Source organism: Hermetia illucens, chromosome 4, assembly GCF_905115235.1.
Source record: "Hermetia illucens chromosome 4, iHerIll2.2.curated.20191125, whole genome shotgun sequence".
Classification (NCBI taxonomy): Eukaryota; Metazoa; Arthropoda; class Insecta; order Diptera; family Stratiomyidae; genus Hermetia; species Hermetia illucens.
The window spans coordinates 105,249,119-105,263,691 of record NC_051852.1 but is presented as its reverse complement, the minus strand read 5'-3'; the positions used below and the strand labels follow the sequence as shown (position 1 = coordinate 105,263,691).

At 41.2% G+C, this 14,573-nt stretch overlaps 1 protein-coding gene across 2 annotated transcripts in view; it reads right to left on the bottom strand.

The window, feature by feature from the left end:
- LOC119654354 (ecdysone receptor) overlaps positions 1–13,792 on the bottom strand; it is an 834,675-nt gene extending 820,883 nt beyond the window's left edge. Inside the window, exon 1 of one of the 2 annotated variants that reach the window (XM_038059699.1) lies at positions 12,117–13,792. The gene's annotated coding sequence lies outside the window, so the exon portion shown is untranslated. The remainder of the gene's footprint in view (positions 1–12,116) is intronic. The other variant, XM_038059698.1, reaches the window with a different exon arrangement.
- Positions 13,793–14,573: the final 781 nt, after the last annotated feature.

Below are 14,573 nucleotides of genomic sequence, written 5' to 3'. Positions count from 1 at the left end.
AGGTGAATCATCCCACCTTTTCTGCCATTCCAAAATAGAATCACTTCGTGCTAATTGCCGACGATTGGTATAAGACTCATCGATTGCATATGATGGGTCATAGAGACGTCGACCCTCATTCGCCAAGATGTTGATGGGGATCATGCCGGCTATCACACAAGCTGCTTCATCTGAAGTTGTACGGTAAGCGCATGACGTACGTAATGCGCTCAATCGGTATGGGGCTGCGATTTTTCTTCTGTTTGCTTCCACCTGATAGTCTGTCTATATATAACCCTGTCTGTCTGTCTGTCACACTCACTTTTCTCAGAAACGACTATACCGATTGAAACGAAATTTAGTGAGAAGGTGGGAACTGTGAACGCCCAGATATGCAGTGAGTGATATCCTTCTACGTTGAAATTGAAATATGTAAAAGGGGGGTGTAAACATTTTTTTCATCGAATATAGTCATGTGGAGTATCAAATGAAAGGTCGCGATTAATACTTTTCGAAACTGGTCTTAGTTTTGAGATTTATTAGAAAAGCGGGGAGTAGGAAGGGTGGATCCATTCTCAGAAACTACCCAACAGAAAAATCTGAAAAAAATCATGAAGCTGCCTCTATATGGTGTCCAGGCCTTCAAAATACTCTCCATGTCGACACCTGTTCAAATTAAGTTAATAATAGTATATTACCATATTTTTGGGGAAATTAGTAAAACCCCTTTAAGTTTATCCCAGAGTTATAAAAGTAGTAGTATAAAATATAATATGAAGCATATTATCCCCAAGTTTGGTCAGAATCATACTATTACTAACAAAGTTACAGTAGCTCAAAGTTGAGTTTACCGTGTAAATTTACTGCAACTGAATAGTAAGTAATAGTAACCAAATTGGGTAGTCAGCCATACTAAATGCAAATGGGATAGTCCTACACTTAAATATACTCACAGAAGGAGCAAACAAAATCTTTCATACCTGAAGCGCCCAGCTTCCAGTTTGCCGCCTTGTTTACAATACTATTGCGAATCCTGTGCAAATCTTCAATCAATGTCAACATTGAGGACTGTTTCATGGCTGGCTCTGTATGAATTCTTTTCGCTCTTTTGTGGTTGACTATGAGACTTGGAAAAGACACTTGATTTCTTTCACTTATCTCTGACAACGCAAATAAAGTATTTCACCAATTGCGACGACAACTGTTTTAGTGATTTAGTGATTTTAGGGTCTAACAAATGCGAGAACCTCGCACTTAAGATACCGTCATATATCCTTCCCAAATTTAGCAATGCCAACAGCGAACAAAAGAGTCGATGGTTGCGCATTATAAGTCAACGATACTGAGGCAACTGAAAAGTCGAACATGTTACTTTGATCTCCATATGTTGGAATTTCATTAACGAAACCTATATTGAACGTTTAAGTGAACCTTTGGTAACTAAAACTCAAAGAAAAAATAAATATGCATATTTCCGCAATTATTCGTCGCCTCATTAACATCTTTTACATGGTCGTCATTGTCTCATAAATAGAATAACACCCCTGGTGTCCTCGTTTTTAGGATGCGAAAATATGCTCCAACCCTCTCTGTACCTCCCGAGAAGCCTGTGTTTCTTCACTGTACGCCACATGTTTCTAGGACTATACTGGAATAGTGAATTTCATCTTATGTGTGTGTGATTTATCCACTGCCGCTTCCGTCTTCTGATCAATACATCAACAGGTACTTTGCCCGTATGCCGATATAATTCTTCGTTCGAGATGATGCTCGTCCAGAGTACCTCAACGACAAGACCGGGAGAGGTAATAACGAGAGCTTGGGCGGCTCTACTAGCAGAGACGGTCTTTTCCGATGTGCGGTTTCTATCTAGCAGCACAAAGGTAACATTGAAGTGAAAGAATCTCAACTTAACTTGAACTGTTGGTGTTGAGCTATCTGCATTTGTCATTTAGTCAAAACAACGAAACAGGATCTAGCGCATATATAAACCTTTTTAATTATAGAAAGAGGCAACTTTGGCTTACTACAACTAATGCTGAACCAAGTAATGCCAGAGACCAAATGAGCTCGGACCGTCAGCCTGATAGTAAACTAACATGAGCGGCGATGACGATGACCCGGGATGGCATGGACTTATGATTTGGCAAAGAATTAGGAATAGGTTGCACTTAAGCTGACAGCAGAGGTATTCCCTTATCTTACTACACCAAACGTACATCTTGTGGAAACGGCTTTCAGGTTTTTGTTACAGTTGCCTCCATCCCCATAATAATCTTGCCACAGCTGCAAGTACCTTTAAAACTAAGACACCATTAAGTTGGCGGTGGAGACTCAGTTGAGATAGACTTCTGACTAGCACCTGATTTCAGCTCTGAACACAAACTCCGACAGAAATTTATGTTGACCCGCTCCTGACCTCGTTGGGACCGAAAATGCAATGAGAACATTAACAACACTACTACTATCAATCCACCTACCGAGAAGTAGAAAGACCCATTGTTCCAACATAAAATGCAATTATTAGTGAAAACAGAGTCACAACGTGTAAGGTTAGAGCCCTGGCGAACAAAAAGCAGGGACGCAATCGAGTTCGAGGTAGGAAAAAGGACCACAAGGAAAAATGGTAAGCTCTGAGTTGTGTGATACTCATTTGCCAGGAACAAACGCAAGTCATCTAACCGGAGAGTATGGCCCTCATCGGAAAGACAAGGATAGAGGAAGAAAATCTACCCAAGAAGTGTGGGGTGGTCTTACTGAAAATGAAGGCTGCTACCATCGTTCAGTGAAACACCGCCATTGATAAATATGGCGGAACTTCTTGACCTTATTACGTACCAGCGAAACTCCTGGAAGATAGCCGAAAAAGAGCTGGGAAAAACCAAATCACTAGCGCAGGCCCCAGTTGCACAAAGCGCAGCACCTTCAACGCGCCAGAAGGGGTAAGACAATCGATAAAAAGAAGGGAAGGCAAAACAGTGTAGATCTCCTGCCAAAGACGAAGCGCGAAGAATTCCGCGAGGTTGTAACCTTGACCAAAAATTCAAGAACAACCACATAAGTCGCATATAAGACAGCAACAGCGTCAGCGTCAGTTACAGGGGAGAACGAGGGAGAAAACCCGGACATGAACAAAAGAACTGCCACTGAATCGCAAAAACCCTCAACAATGAGCTTCATCACAATAGGTGGTAATGCATCGGCTCACAAAGAGATCCGGCCAGAAGAAGTTACCTGTGTACTAGTCGACGGCTGAAATTGAAAGTCTACGAAGCTACTCTCTCAACCTTGAGCAGATTGTTTAGTGCGCAAGAGATCAAGATGAGGGCTAAGGGTTCCCTCCGGATTTTATAAAAGAGCGAACTCGGTCACGAAATTAGCAAGGGCAGAAAGTACATTGCAGGTAGGTATCAGCGATGTTAACAGGAAGTCATGGGACTTCGGGTATAAGTTGCTACCAAAAAGAGCGGTGCCCATCCATCAGCCTGTTTCAAATGGAATAAATCTAGACACTTTTTCCTGTTCACCACATCCGTTTGTCGACGGAAGAATGGAATGGAATGGAATGACCACTCTTCATCGTAAAGGAACTGGGCAAGGCAGTTCTGTCTATGAAGGACAAAGAAGACCAGGACCGGATGGTATTCCCAGGGAAGTGCTGAAACTTGTATGCAAGTATAACCCGGACTTGCTACTCAGAATATTCAATGCATATTTGACAGCGGTTGTTTTCCTGCCCGTTGAAAAGTTACGAACCCGATGGGGAGAGGCGAAGCGACCAATTAGTAAGTTGGACACAACGCAAAAACTGTTTAAGAACCTGCGGGAGAATAGATCCAACACAACATAGTTTTAAAGCGAGGCGCTCCACAATTGGTGCGATTGAGTCAAACTCCAAGCAGTGTAATTGACTGAGGCACACAGTCGCCACGGTCGGTGAGTGGTGCTCTTTGTGGCGCTGGATCTAACACGTTCAATTCTGTGAGTTGGTGCCTCATGCTTGAGGTGCTCGAAAATCGTTTCCATATTCTAGGCCACTTTTGCGGATGTTTAGGGACTATTTGAAGGACAGTGGAAAGGACTATGCAAAACAAAGGACATTGGAATGCCTTATTCCTATTTCCCGATTCCCAGACTTTGTCAACTTATAGTGTACAACAGCTTGGTCCCTGCAGTAGTTTTAAGCATCAGTTAAGGTCCTTGCTTTCTCTTCCTTCTGAGGACATTAAGTAACTGGAGTTTACTGTTTATTATCCGCTAATAATAAATAAATAAATCAATTATAGGGTGGTTTTCTACGCTTTGAGGTGTCCGATGAATCGCATCTGGTCGTATAAGCGGATAATGTTGGCACACGCTCGACTAAACAAGTTCAGTGCACGCTGGGAATGCTAATAGATGCATGACTCAATATGGATTCTCCTTAGCTCTGGAGAAAACCGAATCGCAGTCCTGACCAAGGTGAGGGCTCCTACAGTCCTGCCTATTCATGTTGAAGCCAACGGTGAAATACCTCGGCTAAATGATAGACACGAAACAGATCGCGAGCGGATTCGTAAACTCGCAGAATGTTTGTCATTACTGACCGATGTCCAATATCGGAGGCTCCTTATCCAGTAAGCGTTTTTTACTGATGAGTGCGGTTCAGCCGGTCCTTCTTTACGGTTCCGAAGCATGGGCTAACTTCCTGAGAAAGGAGATGCATCATAAGCGCAAATACAACAGTCAGGGACTTTGCGAACTACGAAAGGAGGACTATCGTACGGCCTCGATCGTTCTTCATGCGATTTAGCGGAGGTTTATATACCTCAGAAAAGGCAAAGGAAATAAGGAAACCATCGTTTGTAAAAAGAGAGCCCGCACTTTCATAGGAAAGAAAACCGACAGATAAATGGACGGTGCGTTTCGATTCAATCGAAAGCACGATTAGGTTGACTAACCCAGTTGCTCAGAGGGTGATGGATAGGAGAGATGCCAACGCGGCTCCCTAAACCACGTTGTGCTCCTATACTGAATAGGCTTGGCCTGAGGTAGTGCGTCAAACGATTCCAGTTTAGTATCCTTAGACTCCTTCTTAGACTTATCAGGGGAGTATTTTAGCCGATAGTCTGTCTAAGCCAAAATTATACTATTTTTTTGTGCGATTGTAATAAGGTAAACTTCAAAACCAATCTTTCGTTCAGCGTTGCAGAATGAAAATGTTTATTCACCTTTTTTGAACTTTGTAGAGGTAGGACTGGCAATTCTATGTTAGCTATCCATCTCGCTTTGTAAATTACACCGTACAAAATTAAAACATTATCGCGATCTAATTGAGGAAAATCAATTGGGCTTGAACAATTATAGTCGTTTGAAATTTTCCCACCATCTAAGTGAACGGCATTATATCGTTGTCAATATCCACATCTTTCATTTAAAAGGTTTATTATCATTAACTTACAAGCATGCTATATTAGGTACCAAATAAGAAATTATTCCTTCACAATTTGACTGTGGAAAAAGTCCTAAAAAGTGCATTAACCCCAAAAATAATACCTCACATAAGACAATATTGCGAACAGTTGTGTAACTCAGCCCAAGGAAAATTAATGCTACCTTAATGGCTTTTAACCTCAAGCAAGTTACTTACATGGAAGACGATTTATATAACCTTCATCCCCAATAGTTTGTTGACCCCTACCCAAGAGACCCCTCAATGTACTCAAATATCGTCATTCACTTTCACTGATTTATCTTTTTGCGAATTACTCCGACTTTTCCTTAAAATCGGCTCCGATTTGCAAGGATATCACAGCCTAAGGCACAGTCGGGCAGTACGAATTGATTGATGCAGGAATCGAGGCCAAGCAATCAATCAAAACGATTTTAGAGGGAAGTGGTTGTTTGCGCCGCCAATACCTCCTATACTTTGTGTGTTTGACCTCATACGGGGCGAGAGAAGCACTTTGGGGGATTATGCGTGATAGAAGCTATTTTGGGAATTCACTTTCAGCCGGATTTTGAATTATTCTTCTAGTGGAAAATTGAAAAAGGGCAAATATGTATTCATTGAGTTTAGGAAAACTCCATAATATTTACATTTAAAGCACATTTTATATAAAATTTTAAATGAAAATGTGGATCCAAGAAAATGATGAAATTTTGTGTATCTAGTTAAAATATTAAATCTATCGGAGAATTAACCAAAATATGCCATATAAAGAGAACTTTTTCTAGCTTTCTTTGCCTCCAAGATTTGACGCTATTTGAAGATTAACTTTCTTCCTATATTTCCCCATTTTTGAGGAAATTAGATTACCTCCGTTCTCAGATCTGAGATTCTTAAGTTAGAAAACTAATTTTGGCATTTAGCCTGCATCAATTATAGATTTTATGTGGGTTTGATCAAATTGTAAAATGCTCGGATGATTTTCTCCTCTCGTTCGCAAACGCCCGTCTGTCGTGACCGATTGCGCCATTTTATTTTAACAAAGGCCTGATCTGAATGTAGTCGCGAGGTCTCAAATCACCATCTAGCGTATCAAGCCATCGTTGTTTCGGCGGACATATTGGTCGCTTACTTTCAACTTTGACCTTTAGAAAAATCTAGTCAGGTTGACTAGCAACACACGAACAATCAGATCGACCATAGCAGTTTTAAAAATTGCCTTCGAGATATGCGGAGAACGACTTCGGAAGACTTTTCTTCCCTTGAGTGTAGTGGCGTACCCAGTTCAACATAACTGAGCTGTCATTCGACTGTGGAGAAATTATTTTGCTAATGAGCATTGAGCCACCAGCAAATGTGTTCTTAGGCGAGTTAAGATCGTTTGGATATTTTGCGCGCCACCTGCCAGACGGACTATGATGTCGTGTTCCTTAACATCACTAATAATAACTAACGGCGCCACAATTCAGTTTGGATGTGGGCCTTGAAGCGTGCTAGGGCACTTCAGGATCATGACGAGTGTGGGATTATTACCCTGACCCAGGAACTCATTCACAGCTGGGTCGACTAGAATCTGACATTTTAAACCACAACTTTCCATTGCAATACCCATAGTTTAAAATAACTGGACACTACGAAGGAAATCATGTACGCAACTTTCAGGTTTATCCTATCGGAACTGGCTTCATCGGCGAGAAGGGCAGATTGCAGGTTACTCAACCTTCTCGTTATAATAACTTGAAGAAATAATTTTGTCCATGAAGGACAAAAACACACAGGAGCCAGATGGTATCCCAGCGAAAGGCTGAAGTTTTCAGTTAGGACTAAGCTGAATTTGCTTCTCTTCGCTAATGCATACTGGGCATAGTTTTCTTTCCGATTGAAGCTTCTCAAGTCAAGAGCGGATGGCACGAATCGTGCTGCGGGCGACCTGGTTTTAGAGCGGGGCGACTCACAATTGTTGAAAATGAGGAAGTGGTTTAAACGGTTAGTCGAGCTGAGGTACACATCCGGCACTGCCGACAAGTAGTCTTCTTTCTTTCACTAGACGTAAGTAAATACTTTTAAAGGCAGGTCCACGTGCTTAAAGCTTTGGAAAATCATTTTCACTTTCAATAATACCACATACTAAGGACCTTTGTAGGAGACTGAAACACCGAGGGGACAACCAGGAATGAAGACTACCCTGGTTGCGGATCAGAAGTCTACCTTTGACTCAGATCTCCACGACGGCTCAAATAATAATCTGCTGTGACTCGAAGCGATCGACGAATCAATCACTGAAATTATTAACCATCGCCAACAAATACCTTTCCCCACTTTTCTTTAGTCATCATCAGGACCTGAAAACCAAACCAAGCTAAAGCTGGAAATAACAGAAACACAAAAAAAGTTGATTCTGCATGGCATTGAACCACTTTTCATAGTTACTGAATGATGCAATAAGTTATGTTTAGTTGTGACATTCGGATGGAATTTGAAATATTCAAGTGTCGAAACCAAGGTGATGTCGCATGTCGGGCATATATTTGTTGACTTACATATGACCAAAACAGACTTCTTTTTCTAGGGTGGCGTGGTCCCCCCCTCTCATATAAAAGGCTCAGCGGCTGGAGAATAATCAGTGCAGAATGCGCGGTCCGGCGTAAGAGATGTTGGACCATCTCATTTCTGACCGAATTTTTGTAGTGCTAGCGCAATATACGGACAGGTGTATGTAGGCGAATCGACCTAAACTCGAATTGAAGCTTGAATCAAGCATGGGCTAATCATTGGGCATGTTCGGTTCAGCGGTATTTGATAGTTTTAGTTACTGCATAAATTAGGACGAGGAAGTGCTAACTCATCGCCACATACCACACAACAAGCCTGTCTTGCTATTAGCTGACAAGTCGAATGGCTCGGAGTATTTTATGTTGAAGTTGCTATCTCCCATAATAGCAACTTTAAAAGGAAATATGGCGTCTGGAGAGTAGAGTTCCCATAATATTGAAGACGTATTGTGGCATAATTCCTTATGGCTTCACCTGATGTCCTCAGACTCTCACGCAGTATGGTGGCAGTAACCTACCATCGGACAGCATCACCAGTGCCCCTCTATATTTATTTGTAAGTAGGCAAGATCGGCTAAGCCTAAATGCTTGGCACTTAATGCTAGTACCGGCATCCGCCGAGATTGTGGTAACTCGAAAAAAAAATAAAAATGATGAACGGAATAATTAAAAGTGTAAAATAAAGACCCTCTCCCTTAGAGCTCTTAAAAGTTGTTTGGTTGACAGTAATTTATCTTCTTCCAGCGATGAATTGTTTCTGTCTTAAATATTGATATCTTGCCTTTGTATAAAATGCATACAAAATATCTTCTTCTCTTATCTTCTTCCTTGGCTAATTTTTCGTAATCCGGACGACTGATTATTAGGGATAGTATGAAATCTCTCATTAAATTTGAATATATGATCAAAGATATTGGGCGCCTAAAAGTATTGCCGGTATGAATTCATACATTCTAGGTAAGTTGCTCCTTTCAAGTGTTAGTGAGAGATCTCTTCAGAGTATCGGCGTTCGAAGAAAATGTATTCTAAAACGCCGGGAAACTATTGTCGCAAAGGCTCATTCACCATATGACCGAGGGTCAGTTTGTGGAAATTTTAGTGCCACTTCACCTCCTAGATAAGTTGTATCTTTAAAACTGACTAATATACCTCCACTCATTACCATCAGTAACGCAGGAATACGAGCAGGCAGTATGGTTCATTTCTACCGGGACACGACTTCTACACTTATTCCTGCTGCCATCCAATTATCCGTTCCTTTTCCTTTCTTCTCAAATATCCACGGCGTTCGTTGACGACCACTAGCACTTTATTGCAATTTCAACTTCAGTTCAGCCAATTCATGACGGAAATAAACTCCCCCATTTTAGTTAGTTTCAAATTACGAAATGGCAAAACAAGCAATGCATCTCCAGCGGCGGTTAAGAACCAATTCCTAAAAGTGAAATCTCGGTCAGATCCACTACGTAGCTCTTAAAGACCAAAGATCTTCATTTTTTAGACATTTAGTATATGTCAAACTTTCTACGTAAAGTAAAAATCACAAGGAATTTTTAACTAAGTTCAACCTCAAGCTGAGATTATTCATTCACACCAAATTAGATCAATTCAGGAAGATTTTCAACAAACATCACACTATCACTAGCAATAGACTTCGTTGGGATGATTTGCGGAAAAAGTTGCCAACGACTACGCCGAAAAGACTTTGAAAATCCGTGCTTTTGCTGCCACTCCAATTTCAATTCCCCAAAACCAATTCAGCCATCCTTCTTCAAATCGGCATTTACCGCTTCTTCTATCGACTCCAGCATTTGCATTCACATTTATGTATAAAATTTTACCTTAGCCAGAAACAAACGTTAGAAATGCATTTAATAATACACAACATGATTTGGCCCGTGTGAAAAAATAACAAAAAAGGTTAACGATAATTTTTAAATTGTATGAAAATTTGAAAGTTTAGATGGATTTAAGGCTGTTGGGCGAAGTTAAAAGTCATAAAGGTTTTGTGAATAAAATTGTAAAATAAGTGAATATCTGAATGGGAAGTACGAAAATGAAAAGAAGATAAAGGAGTTATTGAATGAATTTCTGTCAACTCATCACATGACAAAGCGACCGAAATAATGCGGTTGCCGTGAAGCTACAAACACTACAACATTTTGGAATATAGTAGTTTCTCGAATATTTCCACTCTATGGATAAACAACCTGCTTTTTACAGTGATAGGGTTAAGGGCAAAATAACTCAAATTGTTTAACAAAAGAAGTCAGCGAGAAAGGGGGATGGAGAACCTTGAGCATTGCCTTAATACATGTGATATTGTAAAAAAAAATCCAAGCTCTTCCCTAAGTACAAACTTACGCGATACGGAATCCTTACATCCGTTACAAACTGGCTACTTAAAACGATGGAATCTTTCCTGCTTAAATTCTTTAAGAATAGATGAAAGTAAATCAGAGGAAATAATTCTCCACGAGTAACTGATTAGCGTCGTTAATAGAAAAAAAATTAATTGATAAAGGGATAGTGTTTTCTCTAAGCGGAATATGTGTTGACTGAAAGCAACGCTTAATGAACGACTTATGACGTGAGGAGAGTTCGTTGAGCTTCAGATATGGACGAAATCTGCATTTAAGTCAGATATAAAGCACATCTACAATCCAAATTTGCGATCTTTTGTTCAATCGACAACAATTTGGAGACAAGCTGGGATCTATGATCAACTACTTGAAACATAACATCGAAACAAGATGCGGGGAAAACCTTGTTCTGACACTCTTAAAAAGATGTCTGCCAAACATTCTGAGCAAACGGGGTGGATGAACAGTAAAGATAAAATCGGCCATGAAAGGTGTAAAGGATCAATTTTGGAGAACTATCAATAAAGAACAGGAATTGTGCCAGTATGAAGCGAATGGACCAAATTACACAAAACAAGTGAGGGATCTAGTTTCTAAGGTTACACCTTCCCAAATTGTCGAATATGAGTTAAACATAACACTAGATAGTCCATTTAAAGCGCCTGGTAAAGAAACTTTTTTCCGTACGGCTTTCCATCAGGGCAAAATTAACCTAACCTAAATTAACATGTGTTGGGGATTTGTTTTTCGCGGAACATGTGACCTTTGGAGCTAAACCCCTCAAATAACAATAAAAAATTGATAAGCCGCTCAAATTTTTTTGAAAGAATCCCAGCTCCATGATTATCTAGGGGTAAAAAGTCGGTATAAAACACGTAAAATTCTGATTTTGGAACGGAAATATTTGAATTTCAAATGTAAAACTTCGAAATTGGTTTGGAAAAGTCCGAGGTTAATTTGGAAAGATCTGAAATTAGTTTGAACAATTCTGAATTAGACTTGCGAATCCAGTGAGTAGATGCATCTCCCAGAGTGTTTGCCGCTCGCAATAATGAAAAAAATAATTGAGAATGATCCATGTAAATTGTGTAGTAAATATAGGACCATTTCATTCCTATCTGTGAAGCGAGAAAAACCGTACAACGTCACAACAAGAACAATGTTAAATCCGAAGTGATTCAGCAAAACCTTATCATCCTTTTAGTGCAGGAACAAGCTTTACGTTGCTTTATATGCTACTTCTCTTCACTATACCAATATGCGAGCAAAGAAGTGAATTATTAGCTAAGCGCTCAATAAATCAAAGGGATGTGGTAGTAATTGGTATAGGACTGGCGAGTAAAAGCGCGTATACCTTCTTCAAATCAGACTCAACCAGTACGGAAATGTACAATCCTGTTCACAAATCCCGCATTTTAAAGCTTACTTGAAAAATGTGCTCCACTGAATATTACCAATCTTACTTTCAATTTTTTTCAAAAGGGTCGTCCAAGCTAATTTGCTTAGCAACTAATGTCCGCAGTAAGTAATATTCAAATGAAGCAACTCCCAAATATCAAAAATAGTCAATGATTCTCGAAATATTGACTAGCAAAGCGTGACGTTCAGAGTTTCGCGTAACATCTACAAATCTGATTGAAATGATTAGATACTTGAACAAAAGTGGAGCAAAATAAGTGCGAAGGTAACCAATTCAGAATATCACTGTCGAGTCCTATCTGCTCTTTCTAATTTAACTCTGGTTCATATAAAACGCCCATGTAAGCAGCCTTTCCTAATATTGTGGCAACTTACCATTCAATAAATAATCGCCAACTTGCCGACTATTCGAACAGCCAAAGAATAATCCAAATCGCAAAACTTATCAAAGAAGTCACTCCACCAACAACACTATAGAAAGCGATTAAATACGCACACGCATCTACCCGACAACACACATCTTTTTCGCACACTTGATAGTCAAGCAATACAAGATCTTATCTAGCAATTCAAATTCAAATCAACAGATTTGCAATCACTTCACGCATTTGCAATACAAAACGAACAAAAAACCGAGTACCGAGTATCAAATATCGAGTACAATCGAACCGCACACCGAAAATGTCCCGGCGAAATTCTGTTCACTATTTGAGCGCAATTTGCAGGGCAAAATATTATCGTTTTTGATGGGGTAGCGAAAAATATTCATCACTTCTTGACTGATTCGATCTCTGCACTTTGGGTTTATGGAGAACCACTATCACTTTTCTAGCCGGTTCGGTAATCACGCTCTCAAAGGGGGAGCAGCCACCCCAGGGCGGTCTCTAACAAACAAACATTAAAAGGGAAAACTCACCCCACAAAACATCCAATCCAATATGCAATCTAAACACGGTAATCTGTAAAAAACGCGAAATATTACCAAGGCAAGGTTAGTTAGTGTCCCACCGGGGGCACGGCACAGAATACGGAGACACAACTCTAACCGATAAAACACAACTTTCGCGGAGGACAGGAACCAAGCGAATCCACGGTCCTGACGAAACCCGACTGGCCGCCTAACGAGTGCAGTGATGCAACAAGCTGCAGTTTAGCCTTCACGGCGCATCGGAAACAAGAACTATTTCTGCTAAGCCGCGTCTTCGGAACCTTCGTTTTCGCCCTCGAGATGCATGCACAGATACTGTTTCCACGGCGAGATCCAGAAAACTGCAGAAAACAGATACGCTCGACGAAAGTGAGGTGAAGCGCGAAGTAAAACATTCAACAAATGTGTGTTACTAAAGTCACCTACAGAAGAAGCCGGCACCAGGCCTAGGGGCCGAGAAGAGGCGGATGCAAGGGCAGCGCTCCCTCCTCAGAGCTCCTCTCTGGACCCTGACTTCACATTCGACTTGACTTTCAATTACTATGGTTTTGTTCTTGCGGCATAGTAGGGAGGCACCTATGAGTCGCAGTCTCTATTTCCTCGGCGGCCACGGTACCGCGACCGCGCTCAATAGGGTACAGAGGCAGCTTTGCATAAAAAATGATAATAACAAGCTACCGACACTTTCTGAATCGACCAGCAAAAGAAGCTTCTAGGTGCGCGGACTGCTCCCCCCGAGTCGAGTTGGGGTTAGCTATGAAGTGCTTTCTTGGAGTGGCGGTGTCGAAAAACAGGTTTTCCTCCTATGATTGCCTTCCTCGGGAGAAGAGCCTCCCAACCGGGAGCTTCACGACTCTATCGCGTATCTGTTGTCAACGATAACCCGCCGTTTTGTTGAATCGAATTGGACCTACTAAATGCATTCGCCTAGAAACACAGAACCTCTTCGCTGCTCCAGTTTCACGTCGACGAGGAGGGAATACAAGGGAATGGTCTGGTAAATTGAAGAGAACTATTTCCTCCCAGCCGAGGTTAGAAAACAACGGTTACAAAGTATTCACGAAAAGTACGGAAAATTCACGGTTTGTTGTAAGCGTGACTATCGACTATCAGAGACTGAAACTAAATTGAGAACAAGAGATGACTGTCGGAAACTGAATGAATGCGCTCCACGGCACTTTAGTGAAGCGCCACAAATCGCCACAAACGCTGGGCTCCTACGACATTACGTCTACCCGTTCGTGCAAAAAGCAACTCGGCTCCAAGTTTGGGGAGCCACCACATTCGAGCTCTCCAGCACGCTTAGCTATCACCGTCGAGTGCAGCCAGAACCGTAGAACCAGTCATCCATTGGACACAACCAGATAGTGAGTTGGTTAGCTGCACAACTAGACCTTGGGGCTGGAGTATGAACGCGTGCACGCTGAGTGATGGGGCCCGAGATCCCTCCAACTGCCCACCCAGCCCACACCAGTCGCCCGCCAAGCCACCAGCTTCTAGCCAATTTATGGATTCAGAGTGTTTTCCAATTCAATATTTTGTAGCGTGCAAAAGTGAGCATGTGAGGATAATTGCATTCCAAGACGAAGTCTATTAGTGGGGTATATACTCTCTCAAGAGATAAGTCGCGAATAGCTATTCGCGAAATCTGTCGTTGGTACACTAGATGGAATGAGTCTTCTTTCAAAGGCTTTACTGCTCTCTCGCGTTGGACCTTTTCGCTAGCAACATTTAACATAATATCATTAGCCCTTGTGAAACTTGACACACTGCTACCCTGGCGTGAAAAAATGTTCTATCTTTTCGCGATGATTACAAAGAAGTAAGGACGCAATAGCTCTATCGTCACGCTTTTCAATTTTAACTGCATCCCGATCGAACAGGATAAAAGCTAAAAGACAAAA